At 40.2% G+C, this 24,684-nt stretch overlaps 1 long non-coding RNA gene across 1 annotated transcript in view; it reads left to right on the top strand.

The window, feature by feature from the left end:
• The first annotated feature begins 454 nt into the window (after positions 1–454).
• LOC131380867 (uncharacterized) overlaps positions 455–24,684 on the top strand; it is a 36,516-nt gene continuing 12,286 nt past the window's right edge. Inside the window, exon 1 of the long non-coding RNA XR_009209111.1 lies at positions 455–565. This is a non-coding gene — a long non-coding RNA (uncharacterized LOC131380867). The remainder of the gene's footprint in view (positions 566–24,684) is intronic.

The raw sequence follows: 24,684 nt of genomic DNA, 5'->3' as shown, positions 1-24,684 counted from the left end.
GAATGTAATTTTAGGCACAGATACATGAAAACATTTCAACAGGATTTTTATTATCTGCCCACGCATTAAAGTCTCAGGTGCCTTAAATTCACTTTTATGCGAAAAGTTACTTCCATGGCTTGTTTTTCCATCTATGAAAAGAAGTAAACAAATTTGCCTGTTGACTACTCGGGTGTCTGGGCTTATGGGCAACTCTGAGGATTCTTTGATAGGATTCTCTCTCCCTCCCTTGCTCCCTCCCTTGTTCTTTCCTTCCTTCTCTTCCTCCTTCTCTTCCTCCCATCTTCCTCTCTCCACCCTTCCTATTTCTTTTTTTTTGCTGCTGTTATTTGATATTCATCGAGAACCAGCAATGCTGTTATGAATGTACAAAATAGGTTCTTCCAAATGGCTTTCTTCCCCTAAGAGATGATAGATTGCTTTTCTCTCCTCAGTGCAAATCAGAAATTGAAATAAACGAAGCATGTCTTGAGCAGTGTCATGGCAAAGGAGTCTGGCTTGTAGAGTGTCTCTGGAAATTTGGAGAGCTGGGAGCAGGAGATGTGATCGTGGTTCACAACTGCAGGTGAGGCTGGGGCAGCTCTCCCAGGCCTGAAGCATATGCAGGGTTCTCTCTCCTAATAGCAGCATCCTGACTTCCCTATATGATTTTTGAATTGATTTTGCACATTCTTCCCCCAAATTCACAGTGGTCAGGGATAAACAAGTGAATTCACGGATTCAGGGAAGTTTTAGAGAATGGAAGGGAAGGACACGTTTTCACTGAAGATTATCAAGCCATTACATTTCCCAGATGTTTACTGAAAACAATGGCATAATTATAGATACAAGATCAGTTTTCGTTGGATATACTGTGTGTCCAACAGAGACCATAAATTCAATAGAAGTGGAAGGGACCATCCCAGGACACAGTACAGCCAAATCAATTGCACAGCCATTTTCTCTACTGTCAATGTGACTAAGTTGCAATCCCAGAAATGTTTTCAACTCCTGCAATATTTATGGGTATATGGGAGCAGCTATGTCCTTGTTTCTTTGAAATCAATAAGTAAAGATCTGAGACGTTTATACTACCTGAAGGAATCAAGGTCTGTCACTAAAGTCAATTCTTAGGGGTTTCCATTCTCTCATTTAGGGAAAAGTTCTATGCTGTAGTAAATGAACCTCAAGATACGTAATGGTTAGAGCCCCATAGAAGTTTATTTTTCACTAATTGAAAGTCCAATCTTGTCGTTTTTGTTGATGGATGAGTAGATCCACCAAGAACTAATTCAAGAACCTAAGCTCTTTCCATCCTGTGACTTTTCCATCTGTAACAAGCATCTTCTGATTTGCAGCAACGAAGCGTGCAGGACTACCCATGGGATGTTTTATAGGTCAGGCTGGGAGGTGGTGATATGGCTTCTACTCACCTTTCTCAGCTAGGTCCTAGACCCTCTGCAAGGGAGGCTGTAAATAGAGTATAACTGTGAGCTCGAGAAGAAAAGGAAAGAGGTTTGGTAAATAGCTATTCACCAGATAACTGAATAGCTAGCTAGCCTGTCTCTGCTGTTACAGCCTTAAAAAAAATCATGCACAATGTCTTCTGGTTTAATTAGGGGATGATTTTAAACTTTCAAAGAGACAAAGGAGAGGCATAAATATCTGCAGCTTTGTTTCTATCTGGGTTACGTTGTTGAAAACCACAAAGAGAAAGCTCTGTTCCTTACCGGGTTTAGTCATAAGTCATTCTCTATATCAAGAAAGTTATAAATGCTGCATAGTAGAACACACCCATTTTGTTCTCTTAAGATGAGAAAGAAAAGAATATAAAAATATTTGAAAAAATTAAATTGATACACCAAGAATCTTTCAAGGCTGGGTTTTCTGTTACTGCCTTTTCTTTATTCTACAATTGTGGAAAGCATATTCTTTAAGACAAAGACAATCTCTCCATTGACAAATATGTTAGGAAAGTTCAAGTCTTCAACAGGCCCAGCACTGGTGGTGATTCAGAGGGGCTATGCAGCATTTGTATCATTATTGTAATAGCATATTATCATAAGCATGAAACAGAAAACATACCTACTGTGTGGTAGGCACTGTGCCAAGTACTTCACCTGCAATAATCCTAAAAATCCTACAAACGACCCTATGAGCTAGGTGTTTTTATTATACCCAAGCCACAGATGAAACAATATAAGATGCAGTGAAGTGAAGAAAATTGGCTGAGTTCGCATGACTTGCAAAGAAGCAGAAATAGGACTTAAAATTGCCACCTGCCTACTCGCATCCTTGGCAGACCAGATGCCCACTGACATGGCTTTTGGTTTCTATAGCACATATCACTTCTAACATATGTTGACATTTTATTGTCTTCTCTAATAAGCTGTAAATTTCACATGGACAGAGACCTGGTTTGTTCACTTTTGTACCTCAAACACCAACAGTGCCTAGCACATACCAATTCTGTAGATATGTAGGAATGCAGAAATAAATGCAACCTAATCCCAGGAGATTCTCCTTTCATATCTTTTCTCTTTCTTTACATTCTGCCTTGACTTTCTGAGTTTTCCCATATCCTTCCATTATGTTGCTTTTCTAAGAAAGTCACAATCACTTCCTATTTATTGCAACCAGAGACTCAAAGTGACACAGAAAAATGCATTAGTTAATTATTGTTTAAATTATTGGGAGTTGCAAACAAAGTCACTCTCTGTCCTCCTTATTTACAGATACTGTGTTTTCAAATGTACTTGCTAAAATGCACTTGTAATTCCAAAATCAATGTTCCTGGTGCTTTTATGCTCATTTTTGAACATACACGGAGCAGAAAAAAAAATTTTAAGTTTTCACCTTAGATGGAACAAGGTGACACTCTGCTTTCTTGTTTCAGCTCTCATACCATAAACAAGTGTCCTTTTTGTGTCTATTTAGTGCCAGACTGTTCGCATTTTTGTGTTTCTTTCACGGATGATTTTGCTATTTAACATGGACTGCAAGCATAGTGTTGAAGTCTTGTCTACCACAAAAAGGCAATGTGAGGTACCTGATGGAGAAAATGCAAAGATGCTTCATTCAGGTATGAGTGACAGACAGCAGGGCTGGTCATGAGTTCAATGTTAATGAGTTGGTGCTATATATTGAATAAGGTGTCTTTAAACAGAAACACACATAAGACAAGGTTATGTATTCATTGATGGATAAGAATGTTGTGACAAGAGGCTTGAAGAAATTTATCTCTATTTCTGCTAGAAAATGTTCAGAACTTGATAATTCCGTGTCCGAGGTGACTCTATAGAACATAATTACTGTGGGATGGGGGGTGGGTTGGGGAAAAATTGGTCAACGAATACAAATTATTTGATAGATAAAAGGAAAAAGTTTAGGAGAACTATTGTATAACATAGTGACTGTAGTTCACAACAATGTATGGTATTCTTGAAAATTGCTAAGAAAGTAGATTTTAAGTGTTTTCACCACAAAAAATAAGTATGGAGCAATGCATACATTAATTAGCTTGATTTATTTCTACAAAGCATGGTATGCATATTTCAAAATACAAGGTTGTATATCATCAATATATACAGTTTTTGTCAACTAAAAAATTTGAAAAAGAAAAAAGAAAATAACTGCTGCAGATAACAAGAATTTATTTCTACTTGGGAAAACAGTGATTATAGATTATCCTTAATGTTTCTCCATCTTTGCTGGTTTTTTAATGCAAAGAAATAGAAAGTCATCAGGGTTAAAATTTGTCTCCACTTTCTATGATAGAGTCATCTTTTCAATACATTGACTATTGTTTCAGAGATGGCTTGATTAACAATGTTAAAAAGAAGTAATTAAAGGTAGTCTGTATTTCCAGGTTTGTGCATAGGGTGACTTGCCTTGTTCTTGGCTGCCTGTGATATTTATTTTTCTTGGTCTGTTAGCATTTTTATGATGCTGTGATTCAAATTTTATAGCTGTTTTACTGGGCTAATTTTCCATGCTGCATTTCATCAGCCCATCTCAGACACCTATCAAGTTAACTCCCCTCCCCTCTGCATGACTTGATGCTGTGAACTGCACCTCCACGTCATCCAGAAAACTTGGGGGTACACTGTGCTTTGCAGTAGTCTGGAAACAGAGGTCAGGGAGGAGAAACAAGTGACAAAAGGTTTCCCAAAACCTTTTCTCACAGAGTGCCTAGGAGGTGAGGAGATCTCCCTTTTCCATCGAACATTTCTAACTGTTGTAAGAGCTGTAAAGAGTGCCTATAAAATTAATGAGATGAGTGTTAAATTATGCACCAGATCTCCACCGTGATAAATTAACATGGCCAAATAGTCTCCTCTCTCCTGATAAGATCTCATCTTGATGTGGCCCAGGTTGAGGGGAGCTTTGAATTCAGGTAGGGATGCAATAAAGAGATTGTGGCATTTAGTTCCCCAATGTGTCTCTTGATTTGAAGACTGGTGAGACCACATCTTTCTCAATGACCCCAACCATAATGAGCTAATGTAATTTTCAATAACACTCTTGTTCGAACGTTGACTATTACTGTGCAGATACAACAGGCCGTGCTTCTTCCTTTGAATACTTCAAATTCTGTTTTCTTGGTTTTCAAATCCTGAAAGCGGACAGTTGTGAGCTGGGAACATTATCCCTCCGTGACTGGATATGCGGAATTTGAATCAGAATGACCAACCTTTCCAATGAGCCTGGAACTGGGCCTCTCCTAAGACGTGGGGCTTTCGGTGCTAGAGCTGAAAAAGACCCAGGCAAACTGGGAGGAGCAGGACACCCTGTGAACCATCCCCTCGCAGTGTGTCTGACTAGGGTACCCAGTCTTTCCCATTGCAAGTGGGGCAGTGGAGTTTTGAGGACACCAGAGAACACATTTCAATCTTATTTTAAACTTAGGTACACTGCAGGAAAAATTGTATCGAAACTTTTTTTAAAAAAGAGTGAACAACCTCCCCCTACATCTCACGCTGCGCCATCCATTTCCATCTTCACCTCCTTACTTCGGATTCCCTTTTTACTTAATTTGTTCAACAATCATTTATGGAGTAGTGCCTACTGTGTACAAGCCAAGTACTAACCGCTGTCGTGTCTGCGTGCCAGGATAGATCATGCACATGCTCACTCTCTCTCTCTCTCTTTTTTCTTTCCTCTCTCTCTCTCCGTATCTGTCTCCATTTCCATCTCTCATTCTTTCTGTGTGTATTAGATACACAGTCTCAGTCTACCTAATCAACTTAACATTTATTTCTAGCGCTGTTTAGTCAGATGGCACAAAGCATCAGCTCACCAATTCTAACTTATTTAGAGAAATATGCATTACACTCAATTAATTTGTAATTCCATCCTCCTCTTTTTCATGGAGTTGAGTCTAAGCACCAGGAGGCTCACACAGGACTGTCGCGGGTGCATAAATAAGTTCTCAGCTCTTCTCTGTCTGATGCTGGTGTCCACAGAGATGGTTTTCCTGTCTGACTTCTTTTCCTCTTTAACCTTCCCTGATAAGTTTGCATTCCCAGCTGGTCCCCCAATATGAGATTTGCCACATATCCATAATGGTGCACCCTGAACCCAGTCATGAGGCCCATCCTTGTCCTCCAGTGCTGGTGGCTCAGAAGACTGTTTGGCTTCTCTACTCACTTGGGTAACACTGGACTGCGTGGTCCTTTCAGGCCTCTGTGCCTTGAATTCACATGAGGCCATCTTTAGTCTACTCTCCTAAACCAAGGTGGCATGAGGAACTCAATGGCAACCAGATAAGAAAAGCGATCCAAGTCTCTTCTATTCCAGATCTCCCAAACCATCTGGAAGACCTATGACCCCCTTATCACCACTTAGGACCAAGACCAGTGGGTGGGAATGATGTACCTTCCCTTGCTTTCCCTCCAGACACATTCAACCCTCAAGTACATGGGAGTGTTTGTTACAGGAAAACTAGAAGAGTCCATTCTGTTAGATTATATATATATGTGTGTGTGTGTGTGTGTGTGTGTGTATGTACATATGTGTGTATATATATGTATATATATGTATTATTTTTTATTTTTTGAGACAGGGTCTCACTGTGTTGCCCAGGCTGGAGCCCAGTGGTATGATCTTGGTTCACCGCAGGCTGGACCTTCCGGGCTCAGGCAATCTTCCTACCTCTGTTTCCTGGTGTGTGCCACCTGATCCAGCTAATTTTTGTATTTTTTTGTAAAGAAGGGATTTTGCCATGTTTCCCAGGCCGGTCTTGAACTCCTGGGCTCAAACGATCAGCCACTCTTGGCCTCCCAAAGTGCCAAAGTGCTGGGATTGCAGACATGAGCCGCTGCACCCAGCCAGATCATATATGTTCTCTGTCTATTGTTTAGGTCAAATTTTAAAGTTAAAGTTAAATCAATCCACTAAAACACCAAGTAGGTTCAAAGGATACAAATCCCCTTAAGAGCAGTCACTGTCTTGGGTTTCAGTATTCTATTGTGAAAGCCCAAAGCTCAGAATGGATTTACTTACTTTTCTTTTTGGCTTGGTTTTGGTCCTACCTTGGGTAATATGACGGGAATGTCCTAGCTTCTAGGGTTGGAGGAAGAGTGAGAAAATTCACACCTTGTTTAATATTTGGTCATTTTATCCTGATACATGGCATGTTTGTGTCTGCAAATAGACCTTGACTTTTTGGATGTCAGAATGTTTCCTTTACTAACTTCATCCCCTCCCCAGGACCACATACAAAGTTGTTCTGTTCTTGGTCTGGCCTGGGGCTTGGTTGACTTCAGTGTGGCCTGTCCGGGACAGAAGATGGTGTACTGAAAAATGATTAATAAACCTAGAGAGAGAAAAAAACCAAAGCTTCTCCCAGGAAATCAACCAGATATAAATAAGCCTCTTCCTTCCCTAGTAAATGTTAATATTTAAATATTTACTTCAAACAAATACATTTAAATAAAATTTCTGCCAAAGTTAAATCAATCCACTAAAACACACTTAAGAAACTAAAAGTGTAAAATCTGCAGGTCATGCATTCAGTCTGAGATTGACTTGTGCTGGGGAAATTAAAGAGGTAAGCCAACAAAACCGTCCTCCATACCAGTGTGAGAGGACACGCAGTTCAGCAATGAGTAAGCATTACGCATGGACATGGATGCGAATGTGGCTCAACAGTGTCAATGAAGTCTGGAAGGAATTTCGTATGTATTTATGAAATGGAAGAAAGAAAAATTAAAGCCTCTCTTATCTTTTTGAATGATAAATGCATGCCTCTGTGATTGTCTCCTTGTGTTTGTATCTTGTGAGAGATCATTGAGCTAATTCTGAAGCAGAGTGCTAACAGTCCCATGGGTGAGAAGGCTCATGACCTTGTTTTGCAAAATCAAAATGCCAGACTTTTAAAGTTTTATTTATTTTTATTTTTTAGAGACAGTGTGTCCTATGTTGCATAAGCAGGAGCGTAGTAGGGCGATCATAGCTTACTGCAGTCTTGACCTGGGCTCAAGTGATCCTCCCACCTCAGCCTCCTGAGTAGCTAGGACCACAGGTGCATGACACTATGCCTGGCTAATTTTTTATTTTATTTTATTTTTTTGCAGAGGCAAGGTCTCCCTATGTTGCCTGGGGTGGTCTCAAACTCCAAGGCCCAAAGGATCCTTTGGCCTCAGCTTCTCAAAAATCCTTTATTTAATTTATTTATTTTTGAAATGGGGTGTCGCCCTGTCGCCCAGCCTGGAGTGCAGTGATGTGATCTCAGCTCACTGTAGCCTCCATCTCCTGGATTCAAGTGATTCTCCTGCCTCAGTCCCCCAAGTAGCTGGGATTATAGTTGCCTGCTAAGATGCCCAGCTAATTTTTGCATTTTTTAGTAGAGACAGAGTTTCACCATGTTGGCCAGGCTGGTCTTGAACTACTGACCTCAAGTGATCTCCCCGCCTCAGCCTCCCAATGTGCTGGGATTACAGGCATGAGCCACTGTGCCTGGCCCATTCTTTTTATTAAACAAAGAAAGCTCGATCATCTTACCCGTAGCCTTTGAAAGCTTGACTATTTTCCCTTACGGTTGAAATCAGATGAAAATCATCCCTATGTGAGGGAAGTGGTTCTTTTCCTACGCACAGGCAGCCCATCAGGGTTTACAAGATCTTTTTTAGATTATTAACACAAACAATCCTGACAATAGCCTGCATGGTGAGCAGAGCAAGAATGATTGTTTCCACTTTTCAGGGCAGAGAGACAAGTCCAGAAAAGTTAAAGAGGTCACCTGCAGATGCTCAGTTGGCACATGATGGTGGAAGAGAGGCAGTACAAGGCTTACAGTGCCATCACCTTGCACACCTGTGTCCTCTTCATTCTGTCTGAGGAAAGTTGTTTCCAGAAGATTCCTCAGGGCTCCTTCAGCAGCTGAGAGCCTGGGAAACCAGCAGAGGCAGCCAGTCTTCTGCTTATGCTATGCAGAGGACTCCAGGGAACAGTCAGGGAGCACCTGGGGCTCTGACCTTTGCACTGTAAGTCCCCAGGTTGGCCCCATGGACTGGGTTAGCGTGCATTCTCCTTTCCCAGGACTTTCAGCCTCATGCTGCATGTCTTGTGGACATTGTGCTAGGGTTTCATGTGATTAACAAGATTTATTTCAAAACTAAGTATTTTGGGGCTGGACATGGTGGCTCACACCTGTAATCCCAGCACTTTGGAAGGCCAAGGCGGGTAGATCACTTGAGGTCAGGAGTTGGAGACCAACATGGCCAACAGAAGGAAACCTTGTCTCTACTAAATTACAGAAACTAGCCAGGTGTGGTGGCACATGCCTGTAATCCCAGCTACTTGGGAAGCTGAGGCATGAGAATCACTTGAACCTGAAAGGCAGACGTTGCAGTGAGTGGAGATCACGCCACTGTACTCCAGCCTGGTGGACAGAGCGAGACTCCATCTCAAAAAAAAAAAAAAAGTACAGCATTTTTGAACTAAGCCTGTATAAATGCTTCAGTGTGCATTTCTTTTCCAGATGCAAGTTATTTCTTTACATTTTTACAGTTTAAAAATGGTTACAACATCTGCTGTTTGCTTATTAAAATAGTACCATAATATATAAATTTATAATTTAAAAATGTCTCTAATGGTTTTATTTTCCCACCCCGTCATCCCGAAGTATTTACAATTTGGAATTTATCTTTTTAGAGTTGTGTGTGAACACTTGCAGGTGTCTGTATGTGGTCAAATACACTTATCTATAACTTGCTTTTTTCACGTAATATTTCTTGTGCATCTTTGCATATGGGTTCACCTAAACCTACTACATTATTTTAAAGACTGCAATGCATCCCATTTAATTTAACTCACCCCGATGATGTACATTTTTGGTGAGCCCATTTTTCTTACTCTCAATGGTGTTCCATTTAACATGCTTTTTTTTTACATATTTGTCCAAATATTGCTGTAGAATACATTTATAGAAGAATAATTGTGAGTTCAAGTAATATAACAATTATATATATTAATTTCATCAATATTCATATTAATCAATTATACGTATATGTTCATATATATGTATGTATATATATAAGAATTGTATTTATATAAAACAATTACATATCTATATAGTCCATGCCATTCAGAGTGTTACACATGAGACAGCATGTAATTAGGTGGGTTCTCCATGACCCCCAGCTGCTGGACTGGCACTCAAGTCAAACTTACAGATCTACACAGTGCAGAGCCTTCTTTTCAAATTGGAACAACCTCCTTATGAGTTAGTGAGCAAATGATTACTACAGAGGAGAAGCAGAGGCTATATCAGACTATATGTATTCATAATTTTTGACCTCCAAATAATGGTAGTTAGAATCCCATCAATGACACCTTCCTCCATCTGGTTGAAAATGATCATTCAGGTCTATTTTTGCATATGCTAATTGCACTTTAAGTGATGAAGACTCTTTCCAGTGCCGTTCACAATCTCCATGTCACCTGCTCCTGGCATCGTCACCAGCCCTTCATCCTGCAGCCCCTCCTTCAAACATCTCTGTTCATACAGTACCCATCTATCTTTGTATAATCAAACTTCCTCTGTATTTTACTTCTGTCTTCCCACCCTTGCCCACATCAGTACCTATGTCCTACTCATCTCCCAGGCATCTTCTCAGGAACCTTTTCTTCATCATCTACAGTAAGCAATGTGCCTCCATAACACACCCCCATAATGCCCATGTTTTGTAGAACCCAGTGCATCTGTACTGATTTGCTGTACACTCCCATGGGGGCAGAAGCCACTTCTGATGGACTAGGATTAGACCAGTCTATGCCCATCCTTCACATAATCAATATGAAGAGGGGAGGAGTAGATGGGGGAAAAGGGCCTTGGTCTTATGAATGGTCTTAAAGACAGGAATGGGGCGGAAATAAGTGTGGTCCTCACTGCCCACAGATTGAGCAAGAGGGAGGATCCTTCAGATAAAGACAGCTAATTTTTCTTAGAACTTCTCTTTGAGAATGGTTCCTCAAAGAAAAATTAGCTGCCTATGTCTGAAAAAGGAGTGGTTTCTGATTGCCAAAAACAGCAGATGAGCTCAACATGGTCTAATTTTATTTTTCCCTTTTATATAATTTTTGCTGTTTTATGAATTTGTGGATCTAGAAATTGGCACTGTCTGCAACTGGCACTAAGCTGGGCACTTAATACAGTGAGATTATTTAGAAGTCAGTTGTGCTCTGCCTTCCTTTGGGTGTCTCCATGGTGGAAGCTGTAAAAGGAATTCCAGGACATGGAGAGGAGGACAAGGAGGGACTCTCAACTGTGAGCTCTGTGGCTTGTGAACTTACTCTAGATGATGCATCAAAGAAACCTTCAGTCGCGGCCGGGCGTGGTGGCTCCTGCCTGTAATCCCAGCACTTTGGGAGGCTGAGGCAGGTGGATCACAAGGTCAGGAGTTTGAGACCAGCCTGGCCAATATGGTGAAACCCTGTCTCTACTAAAAATACAACAAGAACAAAAAATTAGCTGGGCGTGGTGGTGGGTGCCTGTAGTTCCAGGTACTCAGGAGGCTGAGGCAGGAGAATCACTTGAACTGAGAAGGCGGAGGTTGCAGTGAGCCAAGATGGCGCCACTGCATTCCAGCCTGGGTGACAGAGCGAGACTCCGTTTAAAAAAAAAAAAATAGAACCCTCAGTCTCAACCATTGTCCCATTCCCCGGTCACAACCAGTGAGAGTCAGAAGGCACATTAGATGGTCACCCCCTCATTCAATGCTGAGATTTCCCTCACTTTGGTGGCTTCAAGTAGACTTGGAAGAAATAAGAAATACAAAAATGAGGTTTAAGTTCTATTCTGTGCTTAAAGATTTCCACAATACGAATTGATGTGTTCACAAAAACACACATACAATGCAATGTGACTTATTTGTGTCATCCACACGATCATGTCACACCAGAATAATGATAGGATGTGTATGTGAGGACATGCCCTGCAGAGGCCACTGAAGGTAATGTGTGTTGGGAGCAGGTGTGTAACGATGTCTGATGAACTACTTTTCGTCCTTCCAGTGTCTCTCATTGACTTCATTCGCATTCAGAAGCAACCTTAAACGTTTGAGTTTTCTGAAATTTTTGAATATAAGTGTCCACTTAAAGAGCAGACAGAGAAAGATCCTCCAGAGATAAAGAGTTTATCATTGAGTGCACAGGGAATTTGTAAGCCCAGGACTTGCAGGGTATGGGGACCAAGGGCATGTCCAAAGAGGTTGAGGTGAGAAAAAGCTTTTAAAGGAAAAGGGAAAACGTACACATAATTTGTTCTGAAACAGAGGAACATTGGTTACAGGGGCTATTCCAGGAGTTGATGCCAGTTCATTAGTGGAGACAGTGTGACAGGCAGGTGTTCCTGTACATCTGACTAGATGTCCTTGTGACTCAGGTAGCAAGCTGCAGTTTGAAAAGTCCTTGATAAAGTTCTTGTTACAGGCATACGTGGGTAAAAGCCCTTCAGAGTCTTTGTAAAAGTTCTTACCATCGGCATGTGTGCATGAAGGTCCTTTCCTTTCTCCTTCCTTCCTTCCTTCCTTCCTTCCTTCCTTCCTTCCTTCCTTCCTTCCTTCCTTCCTTCCTTCCTTCCTTCCTCCCTTCCTCCCTTCCTTTCTCCCTTCCCTCCTTCCTTCTTTCTTCTTTCAGTTTGACACTAGTGGCTCCATTTTGATTCTGACAACTTTCGCATTAGTTACCAGCCAACGAGCCTTTCTGATCTCCTAGGGTAAAGATTGATCTAGCCTCTGCTTCTCCTCTGCGGTAATTATCTGTTCACTCCCTCATAAGGAGGTTGTTCCAATTTGGAAAGAAAGCTCTCCACTGTATAGGTCTGAACTGGTTTGGGTGCTAGTCCAGCAGCTGGGGTCATGAAGCACCCACCTAATCACATGCCCTCTCATGTGTAACACTCTGAAAGACATGGACCATCTGGCCATCGTCCACTATGGTGGACATTTATTGCTTGTTGAGGGCCTCAGCAGCTGTACTCTCCTCTAGTAACAGACTCTTTTCTGGGAGAAATATGCCTCCCTTACTCTTCGTGGTGCGGGGTTTTCTCACCTCATTCTAGGGAAAGATCATATGAACCTTTCCTGGCCAATCAGAAACTCAAATTCCTTGAGCTCAGCAATTGGTTTATAAATGGACGCCTCATAATAATTCATTTGGGATTAAAGGGAAGGAAAGTCCATGTGGAAATGTGGAAAGTGAGATACCCTCTTCTCCAAGAAACTAGAACAGGTAGAGCTATAAGGTTGCAACAATTGCAGTCATGGTGGCTTCTCTGTGGATGAAATCAACATGAAGAAAAGGAACCAAGAAATGGAAAAAGAGGAGAACCCAAGTCTCCTGGATCAAGCCACACCTGAAAGGAACCCTACCCCTAAACATTTCAGTTATTTCAGACAGTACATGACCTTCATGCTTAAGCTAGCTTGAATTGGATTTTTATAACTTATATCCAAGAGAACTTTGATGAAACTTTTTGACTTGCTTCCCTCCCTCTCAACACTTGTGCTGTAACTTTTGTGTACAACCAATATTATAGCAAAGAATGCTGCCAACAACAGCAGCTCAGGTATCAGTTCTAATTATGTGTGGGCCCATTTGCTCACTTGGGTCAGCCACGTGTCAGTGATAAGCATCTCCAGGCCATTAGTTGTTCTAATATTAATGAAATATCTGATGCTACCCACTCCATATATCATGGGCCAAACCAGCTTGTGAAGCATCCAGTGGCAGAGGGTGTTTCTCTTTGTTCTGCAGAATTGACCACCATCTTCCTGAAAGTCCCCAATGGGAAAGAAAAATTTCTCTAAGGTATAAAGAAATCATAATAATAGCCATGATCTGGAGTTCAAACCAACTTCATAAGAAGATAATTGTTGGGAGGTGAAGGCAGGAGATTCGCCTGAGCCCCGGAAATTGAGACCAGTCTGGCCAACATAGTGAGGCCCCATCTCTACAAAAATGTCTTTTAAAAGATGATTACATTGTGAGAATAACCTTGAGAAACTGGTTATGAATAGGTATAGTTTGACCTGTATCTGGAAGAAAGTTGGTTTCTGCCCCAAGAATATGTTGTAATCTTTCCCCTGATGAAAGGAAGTATAGCAATGTGGTGAAGAGCTGAGATCGGAAATCAGAAGAGACCTGGGTTGGCCTGCCACTTACTAGCAGTGAGTTCTTGAAAAAGTCACTTAGCCCCAAGCTACTTAACCTCTTAGAGACTCAGTGTCCTTGTTCTCAAGAGTTTCTGGATGAGGAGTTATTAATTTAAGACTCACCACCTTCAAAGCTCTGTCTCATTAGTGGCCGCATTTAAACAGATCCAGATCTGCACAACCTTATTAATATTTTTACCCACATACTTCGGTCTTAAATAATACATGGTCTTGAACATTTCCCAGGTAATTTTATTTTGTATCACATATTTTATCCAAACTTCTTTAAATTATTTAATCAGAATTTTAAAAAGGCAGCAATCATGCCATTTACTTTTTCTGATTTTCTTGCTCAGTAGTATCTTAAATTACTTTAACGTTTTCATCCACAGCAGAGATAAATAGAGGTCGTATATAAAATTTAGGTCACATCAAGATTTTCTAATCCAATAAAAGTGCTGCTTGTTTAAGAAATCCTTCCAGGCAATTATAAATGTGTCAAACCAATGTAAAAGTATGACATTCGAGATTGAGTCCGTGGTAATCATTTGAAAGCAGTTGCAAGTGTGTTATATTTATGAGAAAAATATGCTTAAGTATACATGCTCCTGTGTACTCTCTAGAGCTGATGTAACCAAAATTCAATCTGAGAAAAATCTCTAGAAAATAAAGCCATTGTTTGCCAAGGAAGGTTTTGAAGGAGCTCAGAAAATTAATAATAATAATTTTGGCAATATTAATTTCACTGAGTTATGGAAAAAGATGGGTAGGGGAGGCTTCCAGCTCTCAAATCCTGAGATTATGGGATTTGTCAGCCCAGTCTATGAAACACTTGAGTTTTACATTTAGTATTTATTGAGGTCAGAAGAATTTGCAATATTTACAGTGGGGTTAATGAAGAAACGTTCCATGTCAGTGAATTTCGGCATGCTGGGCAGCCTGTCTTACATGAACTGTAGTGCCTTGGCCTTCAAAGGTCAGAAGTCAAGGGAATTTTAGGGTTCATAATATATAGAAACTGTCATCTACTTGATCTGTTTGTTGAATTTCTTATAAATATGACTGAAATAAGACAAAACCTTCTCTTCACCACTCCCTGAGAAACGGATGGTTTTCGTTGTTTTTATGCCCAGCCAAACCTCACAGATTCTAATCTAATTGATCAGGAGAGGGGTCCAGGCATGGAGGAATTGTTCAAGTTCCCCAGATAACACTTACATATATCCGGGTCTGAGAACCACTTCCTGTGAGAAATCCCTGTGAGCTGGGATGATATGATGGAGAAAATAGCTATGCCTTGTTTTCTCAGCAGAAAGGTGATCCTAAGAGAACAGAAGATGGGCTTTGATTCTCCTCTCAAGAACCAGGCTCACACTGTAGCTTTTCCTTCTAGAAGTCTACATTTTCCTTGCTGCAGAGACTAGATAAAAAGGTTTGGTTTTCAAGAGTCTGAATTATTGGTGGTGGGTATAGGATGTTCCTAGGAAGAGAGGGTTCTAGGTGTTCATTTGAGGGGAGTGGCCCATTGAGAGGGTTTTCTAGGGAAGTAACTCAATTTGGAGAATAGAGGAGCTGCATCCTTCAAGCTTTCCTCCCAACAGTCCCAGTTTACCCAGGACTAAGCCGTTTTCTGGAAAGCTGAACTTTCCATGCCAAAATAAAGAGAGTCCTGTGCCAACTGGTATGGTTGTCCACCCTATCTTCTAACACAAAAACAGCATCCTTAGGCAATAGACCATCACATGCAAAAGGCCAGCATATTGGGCCCAAAGAAATTGAATGTGTTTTGATTATAAGAAGAGCTTTCTATTGTGGCTGTAAGGACTTCTCCCCAGCTGGCTTCTCGATCTGGGAGTTCCTTTCCCTGAGACCTGCTAAGTTGAGAAAGAGAGAGGCCTGCTGGACCAGGTGGCACAGGGCTGGGGCGCAGAGGGTGGGTGCACAGATGATGCTAGGCAGGAACCACAGTGGGGTTGAGGGAGAGGGTTGGCTGTCTCTCAAGCTGAAGAAGTAGCTGCAAGACTCAGATCTACTAAGCTGCAGACCCAATCCTGCGCATCTGAACTGTGTTCAGCTGAGACATACAGAGAATCACTTTCCCCAGGGAGAATGCTTAAACACATCACCAGGTCACCCCTTTTCCCCATCAAGTGTCAGGCAGGATGACCAAAAGTACCCATGATGGACAGACTGCAGGACTCGGGAAAGGAGCAGGAAGTGATACTTTTACAATCATAAACTGATGCTCTGCGGTGCCGTGGACATCTATATCTCATCCAAAGAGACCCTCAGCAGATCAGAAAGGCCAAGAGGCCCTGAGATTGCTATATATGACTTTAAGATGAGGCAAACTTCCTTGAAAGGCACAGAAAGGGACAGTGAAACCTGGCAGGTGGGACCATGCAACGATTTGGCCGTTGGTTCTATGGACCAGTGTCAAGTCAGGCTGATGCAGCCGAAGGTCCTGTCCAAGTTGCGGCAGGTGGAGTCAAGAGCCCGATCCCCACTGGCTCCCCGCCCTGCGAGGCCCATCTCACAATCACCCAGCCCAGGCTCAAATCCTGCAAACAAACTGCCCCAATTTCCCTTTTAAGAACTCCACTAAGATCTTTCAAGGGATTCTTCCCCGAGGTATGTCTGATGCACTTAGCTTTGCTTGATCGGTACATTTTTTGTCCTTTGTATGACTTGACAGCAATAATGATAACTTTTTTTTTGCTTCGGTCATTTAAATGCTTAAGATAATATGATTGCTAGGCTCAGAGAACAATTTTAAAAGAGCATAGATACAGTTACCCTAAAAGAAGAAGGAGGAGGAGCAGAGCAGATGGGGTCCTGGCTTCTGTGATACTAGAATTCAATGGCAATTGAAGTAGAAATCAGTGAACACAGGTGAAATCAGTAAAGTCAAGTGATGAGAAATAATTGTTATTTATTTTCTCTTTATTTGGCTGCAACTTGGGGTAAAAAAGAATTTCACTGGGTTCAACTGCATCACGCAGATGTTTCTTGGACTGAACTTATTTCATATTTTTTTAGAGAAGCTACATGCTGAACATCATGGTACGTGTCTGTAATCCCTGCTACTTGGGAGGCTGAGGTGGAGGATGGACAGGAGTTGAGCCCAGGAGGTTGAGACCAGTCTGGGCAAAATAATAAGACACCACTGAAAAAAAAGAAAGAAGAGGAAGAAACTTCAAAAATTAACCTCTGTAAGCAGAACTACCATTTGATTCAGCAATCCCACTACTGGGAATCTACCCAGAGGAAAAGAAGTCATTATATGAAAAAGATACTTGCACACGCATGTTTATAGCAGCACAATTCCCAATTGCAAAAATTTGGAACCAGCCCAAATGCCCATCAATCAACAAGTGGATAAAGAAATTGCGGCGTGTAAATACAATGGAATACTACTCAGCCATAAAAAAGAATGAATTAATGGCATTTGCAGCAGCCTGAATGGAACTGGAAACTATTATTCTAAGTCAAGTAACTCAGGAATGGAAAACCAAACATTGTATGTTCTCACTTATAAGTGGGAGCCAAGTTGTGAGGATGCAAAGGGATAAGAATTATACAATGGACTTCGAGGACTTGGAAAGGATGGGAAGGTGTAAGAGACAAAAGACTACAAATTGGGTTCAGTGTGTACTGCTTGGGTGATGGGTGCACCAAAATCTCACAAATCACCACTAAAGAACTCACTCATGTAACCAAACACCACCTGTTCCCCCAAAACCTATGGCAATAAAATTTTTTTTAAAAATCCATTTTTAATTTTTAATTTATTTGTGTTGATACATAATAATTATACCTATTTATGGGGTACATGTGATATTTTGGTAATGCAAACAATGTGTAATGATCAAATCAGGGTATTTAGGATCTCCATCGCCTTAGACATTTATCATTTCCTTGTGTTGGGAACATTTTGAATCTCTTCCAGCTATTTTGATATATACAGTAAATTGTTACCTATAGTCACCCTACTCTGCTACAGAACACTAGGACTCATTAACCAACCTCTCCTCATTCCCCCACCCCTTCCCAGCCTCTAGTATCCATCACTCTACCTCCATGAGATCCACTTACTTTAACTCTCACATATGAATGAGAACACGCACAGTTTGTCGCTCTGTGCCTGATTTATTTCAGCTAACATAACGACCTCCAGTTTCATCCATGTTGCTGCAAATGCTAGGATTTAATTCTTCTTTATGTTTTTGTGACAGAGTCTCACTTTGTTACCTAGGCTGAAGTGAGTGGTGCAATCTCAGCTCACTACTGACTCCGCCTCCTGGGCTCAAGTGATCCTCCCACTTCAGCTTTCTGAGTAGCTGGGACGACAGGCACACGCCACCATCCTGGATAATTTTTATATTTTTAGTAGAGACAGGGGTTTCACCATGTTGCCAGGCTGGTCTCGAACTCCTGACCTCAAGCGATCCACCCATGGCCTCCCAAAGTGCTAGGATTACAGGTGTCAGCTACCGCATCAGGCCATCTATTCGTCTGTTAATGGACAATTAGGTTGATTAAAATAACATGGGCAAGGGTATTTGTAAAGATTTAAGTTACTGGGATTAAATAAAAACGTTGAAATTATTTTTCTCTTTATAGACAGGATCTGAATTATTTTTCATTCATAAGCAAATGTCAGGTCCTGAGCTTATTTTATTTTTTACGATGTTGAAATAGTATTTATTTCACAAAGTTTAGGTGAGTGGAATGCTGATATGTTAGCAGAGCCATTCTGATATCAAGTTTAGAAAATGTATTCCTGCATCCGAATGTACTTCCTTACTCGGCATAGAGCCAACATTGCTCATTTCAATTTTCAAACATATAAATTATTCTGCTTTTGCACAAGAATACGATTTATTGATTTTTAAAATCAGCATTGAACTTTAAAAAGAAGCATCAACTTTGTTTTTAATTATCTGCAACCTTCTAGCTGTGGAAAAAAGTAGCCTTTTCTTTGTTATTCTGCATTTCCTTGGCAATCCTTTTATCTGACTGTCTCCATTTGAACTGTGTTTTAAGTCCTTCCTGGGAGAGCAGCTTATAATTAAAATGATTGGTAATTGTGTTTTTAATTAGCTGCTGCCTAATGAAAAATTACAAGACAATTTAGTTCCTGCAGGGAGATGAGTGGCCAGAGAATAATGGCTATTTGGGGACAGTACTATTTACCGTTTACTCCCTCCCTGCAGACAAGAGCGCACATTTATATTAATTAAGATTGTAGCCTGTTTGGAATGAGGTGGGATATAAGCAGGAACGGAAATGAGGCAGTGAGCTTTTGACTGCTGGTTCTCACCTGCTTTCAAATTTAGAAAAGGCCAAGAAATTTCAAGAGGGGTCTGACATATCTGTCTAGGGTCCAAATTCAGCCTGACCCGTCAATTGCATCTAGTTATTTTTCACAGCTGAGTCCTGCTGACCCCTGGTGACAGTGTCACCAAACCAAACCTCCGAGATCACGTTGGATGGCTGTTGCTTGACACTGTTGGTTTTCAGTACTAACACTGCAAATCATTTGCTTTGTTCCCCTAATTTTTCTCCTTCCCAGCTATCCCCACCCTTATTAACTGGGGTCTTTCCTGCAAGATGACAAATGAGAAGAAAATCCTTCTGAAATGAATGAACATTAAAAAGACACAGTGCTTAGTGACTTGCCTGCAGATGTGGTGTCTGTGTGTGTAAGGCATTCTTTGCAGCAGTTATTTTAATTTTGTCTGTATCAATACAGGAAGTCATCCCTTACAGACAAATACAGGAGATCCCAGTGGGGAATTCAGAGCACTTGAGATCATCATAGTCATACATGAGTTCCCAGAGTTTGCTATCTTCTTTGAACTTGCCTACTGCTGCTTATGCTAAGAGCAACATATAGATTGCATTCTGTCGTGCTGTTATTTTAATTGCTCGCTTGCTAAGCTACTGTAGTCAGTGGTTCTCAACATCAGAATCACCTGGAAAGCTTCTGAAAACAAAGACTACTGGGTCTGGGACCTAAGAATTTTTACTCAGTAAGCTCCCATCGATGTTGCTGATCCAGGAACCACTCTGCTATAGGTTGTAAAGGATGTTTCTAGAAATTGTGAATAATTCCAACTGGGTGAAAAGGGGAAACTCGAGGTTTTTTTTTTTCTATGGCATCACTGCTGCCCTGCTCTAAAATAATGCTCTGGCGGATAGAGTCTACTTGTTGCATGAAATATAAGCGAAGGAAGAAAAAAGTCAATGAGACTGGGGTTTCTCAAAGACCTTCAAATTTACAAAAAGCAGTAGAAATCTCAAGGATCTCTTGTGTACCACAGAAAAAAAAAAAATAAGTGGGAGATCCCTTCCCATGTGATCTTTGGACCTGGTCACAAGGAGTGAATCAGACCTGGAGATGCCCACGGCTCTAGTGGTAAAGTTTAGGTGCTCATTCCAAGGTAGAGTTTTGCTTTCAGGTCTAATTCTGAAAAAGATCTGTGACTGTCAGCAGGGAAATGATAATTAATTTTGGAAATTATATGGACTTCTTGGTACAAGATTTGAAAAAAGAAATAGGAAGAATGCAGTAGCACATTAACTCAGCTCTTGGAGTCAAACTCTCTCACGGTCTGGGCTATATGAATCATTTGGTCTTCAAAACTTGGTCAAGGCCTTTAAAACTGTTAAGGTTTAGTTCTGTTTCTGTAAAAAAGGAATAATAATACTGCCCATGTTGTAGATGTTATGGTGAGGATTAAATGGAACACTTTATTATACTTAGCATATAATAAGAACTCAATTCCTGTTAGGTGAAATGATTGTCATCATCATAATCAAGCTACTAGGAGAAAATATAGGCAAATTTGTGTATAACCTTGGGAGTTCGGAAGTCTGTCTTTCTAACATTAGTGAGGAAAAACATTTTTTATTAAAAAGTAGAAATCTATTTAGTCCAGAGTAATAAGGAAAATTAATTTTTTGAAGGGAGTGTTACAAAACTTTATTTTGAAGCCATGCTTTGAATTTCAAGGTCATCTGTTAATGCAAGACACGATATTTTAGGATGTATCAGGAAGCAGGGAGGTGTTAATTCTTTTTTCTTAACTTTTATTTTAGGTTCAGGGGCAGATTTGTTATATAGGTAAATTGCACATCGCAGGGGTTTGATATACAGATTACTTTGTCAGCCAACTAATAAGCATAGTCTCTGATAGGTAGTTTTTTAATCCTCACCTTTCTCCCACCCTCCACCCTCAAGTAGACCCCAGAGTCTGTTGTTCCCATCTTGGTGTAGCTCCCACATGTAAGTGATAACATGTGGTATTTGATTTTCTGTTTCTGTGTTAGTTTACCAGTTCCATCTATGTTGCTGCAAAAGACATGATCTCATTTTTGACGGATGCATAGTATTCCATTGTGTATATGTACCACCATTTTTATCCAGTCTACCAATGATGGACATGTAGGTTGATTCCATGTCTTTGCTATTGTGAATAGTGCTGCAGTGAACATACACATGCATGTGTCTTTATCATAGAATGATTTACATTCCTTTGGCTATGTACCCAATATTGGGATTGTGGGATCAAATGTAACTCTGTTTTGTAGTTTTAAGTTTTTGAGATATCGCTAAACAGCTTTCCACTATGCCAGACCTAATTTACGTTCCCACCAGCAGCCTATAAATGTTCTCTTTTCTCTACAACCACCCCGGAGTCTGTTATTTTCTGACTCTTTAATAATTGCCATTCTGACTGATGTGAGATGGTACCTCATTTTGGTTTTGATTTGTATTTCTCTAATGATTAGTGATGTTGAGAATTATTTCATATGCTTGTTGGCTACATGTGGGTCTTCTTTTAAAAAGTGTCTGTTAGTGTCCTTTTCCCACTTTTTATTGGGGTTGCTTTTGCTTACAAATTTGTTTAAGTTTTTTACAGATTCTGGATATTAGACCTTTGTTGGATGGATAGCTTGTAAGTATTTTCTCTGATGCTGTAGATTGTCTGTTTACTCTGTTGATAGTTTCTTTTGCAGTGCAGAAGCTGTTTATGTTAATTAGGTCCCGCTGTCAATTTTTATTTTTGTTGCAATTGTTTTGGCATCTTGTTCACGAAATCTTTGCCAGGTTCTGTGTTCAGAATGGTATTTCCTAGGTTGTCTTCCAGGTATTTTATAGTTTTCGGTGTTAGAGTTGAGTCTTTAATCAATCTTGAGTTGATTTTTGTATATGGTGTAAGGAAGAGGCCCAATTTCAAGCTTCTGCATATGGTTAGCCAGTTATTCTGGCACCATTTATTGATAGGGAGTGCTTTCCCCATTTCTTGTTTTTGTTGGCTTCTTCAAAGATCAGATGATTGTAGCTGTGTGACATTATTTCTGGGCCCTCTATTCTCTTCCATTTTTTTATGTGCCTGGTTCTGTTCCAGTACCATGCTGTTTTAGTACCAGTACCATGCTGTTTTAGTTACTATAGCCTTGTAGTATAGTTTGAAGTTGGGTATTGTGATGCCTCCAGCTTTGGTCTTTTTGCTTAGGATTGCCTTGGCTATTTGAGCTCTTTTTTGGTTCAATATGAATTTGAAAATAGTATTTTCTACTTTTGTGAAGAATGTCAGTGGTCGTTTAATAGGAATAGGATAGGAATGGTATTGAATCTATAAATTGCTTTGGGCAGTATGGCCATTTTAATATTGATTCTTCCTATCCATGAGCCTGGGATGTTTTTCCGCTTGTTTGCGTCATGCCTGATTTCTTTGAGCAGTGTTTTGTAGCTCTTGTTGTAAAGGTTATTCACCTTCTTGGTTAGCTGTATTACTAGGTATTTTCTTCTTTTTGTGGCTATTGTGAATGGGATTGCATTCTTGATTTTGTTTTCAGCTTGGATGTTGTTGCTGTATAGAAATGCTACTAATTTTTTGTATACTGATTTTGTATCCTGAAACTTTGCTGAAGTTGTTTATCAGATCAAGGAGCTTTTGCACAGAGACTATGGGATTTTCTAGGTATAGAATCATATTATCTGAAAACAGAGCTAGTTTAACTTCCTCTCTTTTTATTTGGATACCTTTTATTTATTTCACTTGACTGGTTGGTCTAGCTAGGACTTTCAGTACTATGTTAAATAGGAATGGTAAGAGAGGGCATTCTTGTCTTGTTCCAGTTATCAAGGGGAATGCTTCCAGCTTTTGCCCATTCAATATGATGTTGGCTGTGACTGTCATAGATGGCTCATAACATTTTGAGGTGTGTCCCTTCAGTGTCTAGTTTGTTGAGGGTTTTTTACATAAAGGATGTTGGATTTCATCACAAGCCTTTTCTGCATCTCCTGAGTTTGTTCATCAGTTTTTGTTTTTTTTTTTCAGTTCTGTTTATGTGGTGAATCACATTTATTGATTTGCTTATATTGAACCAACCTTGCATCCCAGGTGATATGATTTGGCTCTGTGTCCCCATCCAAATCTCACCTCAAATTGTAATATTCCCTAAGTGTCAAGGGTGGGATCAGGTGGAGGTAATTGAATCATGGGGGCAGTTTCCCCCATGATGTTCTCATGATAGTGAGTGAGTTATCATGAGATCTGATGGTTTTATAAGTGTCTGGCATTTCTCTTGCTGGCACTCATTCTCTCTCCTGCCGCCCTGTGAAGAGATATCTTCCATCATGATTGCAAGTTTCCTGAGGCCTCCCCAGCCATGCAGAACTGTGAGTCAATTAAACCTCTTTTTTGGATTGCAGTATTTTTTGAGTATTTTTGCATTTATGTTCGTCTGGGATATTGGCTTGAAGTTTTCTTTTTTTTTTGTGTATCTTTGTTGGATTTTAATATCAAGGATAATGCTGGCTTCACAGAATAATTTAGGGAGGAGTCCCTCCTCCTCAATTTTTTTGGTATAGTTTCAGTCAGAATGGTCCCAGCTCTTCCTTATACATCTGAAGAATTCAGTTGTGAATCCATCTGGCCCTGGGCTTTTTCTGGTTGGTAGGCTGTTTATTACTGATTCAATTTTGAAACTCATTATTGGTCTGTTAGGGTATTGAATTTCTTCTTTGTGCCACTTCAGAGATTGTGTGTGTCTAGGGATTCATCCATTTCTTCTAGGTCTTCTAGCTTGTGTGCACAGATGTGTTCACAATAGTGTCTGAGAGATTTTTGTATTTCTGTGGGGTTGGTAGTAAGGTCCCCCTTGCTTTTCTGACTGTGTTCCTTTGGCTCTTCTCTGTTTTTCTTTCATTCAGTTCAGCTCTGATTTTGGTTATTTCTTGCCTTCTGCTAGCCTTGGCATTGGTTTGCTCTTGTTTCTCTAATTGTGATGTTAGATTGTTAGTTTGAAATCTTTTTAACTTTTTGATATGGAAATGTAGTGCTATAAATTTCCCTCTTAACACTGCTTTGGCTGTGTCCCAGAGATTCTGTTATGTTGTATCTTGGTTCTCATTAGTTTCAAATAATTTCTTGATTTCTGCCTTAATTTTGTTATTTGCCCAGAAGTCATTCAGGAATAGATTGTTTGATTTCCATGTAATTGTATGGTTTTGAGTTATCTTCTTACCATTAATTCGTATTTTTATTGGACCATGGCTGACATGATTTCAGTTCTTTTGCATTTGCTGAGGATTGCTTTATGCCCAGTTGTGGTCAATTTTAGAGTATGTGCCATGTGCAGATGAGAAAAATATATATTATGTTGTTTGTGGGTGGAGAGTTCTGTAGATGTCTACTAGGTTCATTTGGTCAAGTCTTGAATTCAGGTCCCAAAAATCTTTGTTAGTTTACTGCCTTAGTGATCTAATACTGTCATTTTGGTCTTAAAGTCTCCCACTACTCTTGTGTGGTTATCTAAGTCTCTTTGTAGATTTCTAAGAACTTGCTTTCTGAATCTGAGAGCTTCTGTATTGGGTATATATATACTTAGGATAGTTAGGTACTCTTGTCAAATTGCACCCTTTACCATTATATTATGCCCTTCTTTGTCTTTTTTGATCTTTGTTGGTTTAAAATCTGTTTTGTCTGAAATTAGAATAGCAACTCCTACCATTTTTTTTTTTTTTTTTTTT

This window comes from Hylobates moloch, unplaced genomic scaffold (genome assembly GCF_009828535.3).
Source record: "Hylobates moloch isolate HMO894 unplaced genomic scaffold, HMol_V3 SCAFFOLD_12, whole genome shotgun sequence".
In the NCBI taxonomy this organism is placed as follows: Eukaryota; Metazoa; Chordata; class Mammalia; order Primates; family Hylobatidae; genus Hylobates; species Hylobates moloch.
The sequence above is the reverse complement of the archived record's forward strand: the minus strand, read 5'-3'. Positions and strand labels throughout refer to the sequence as shown.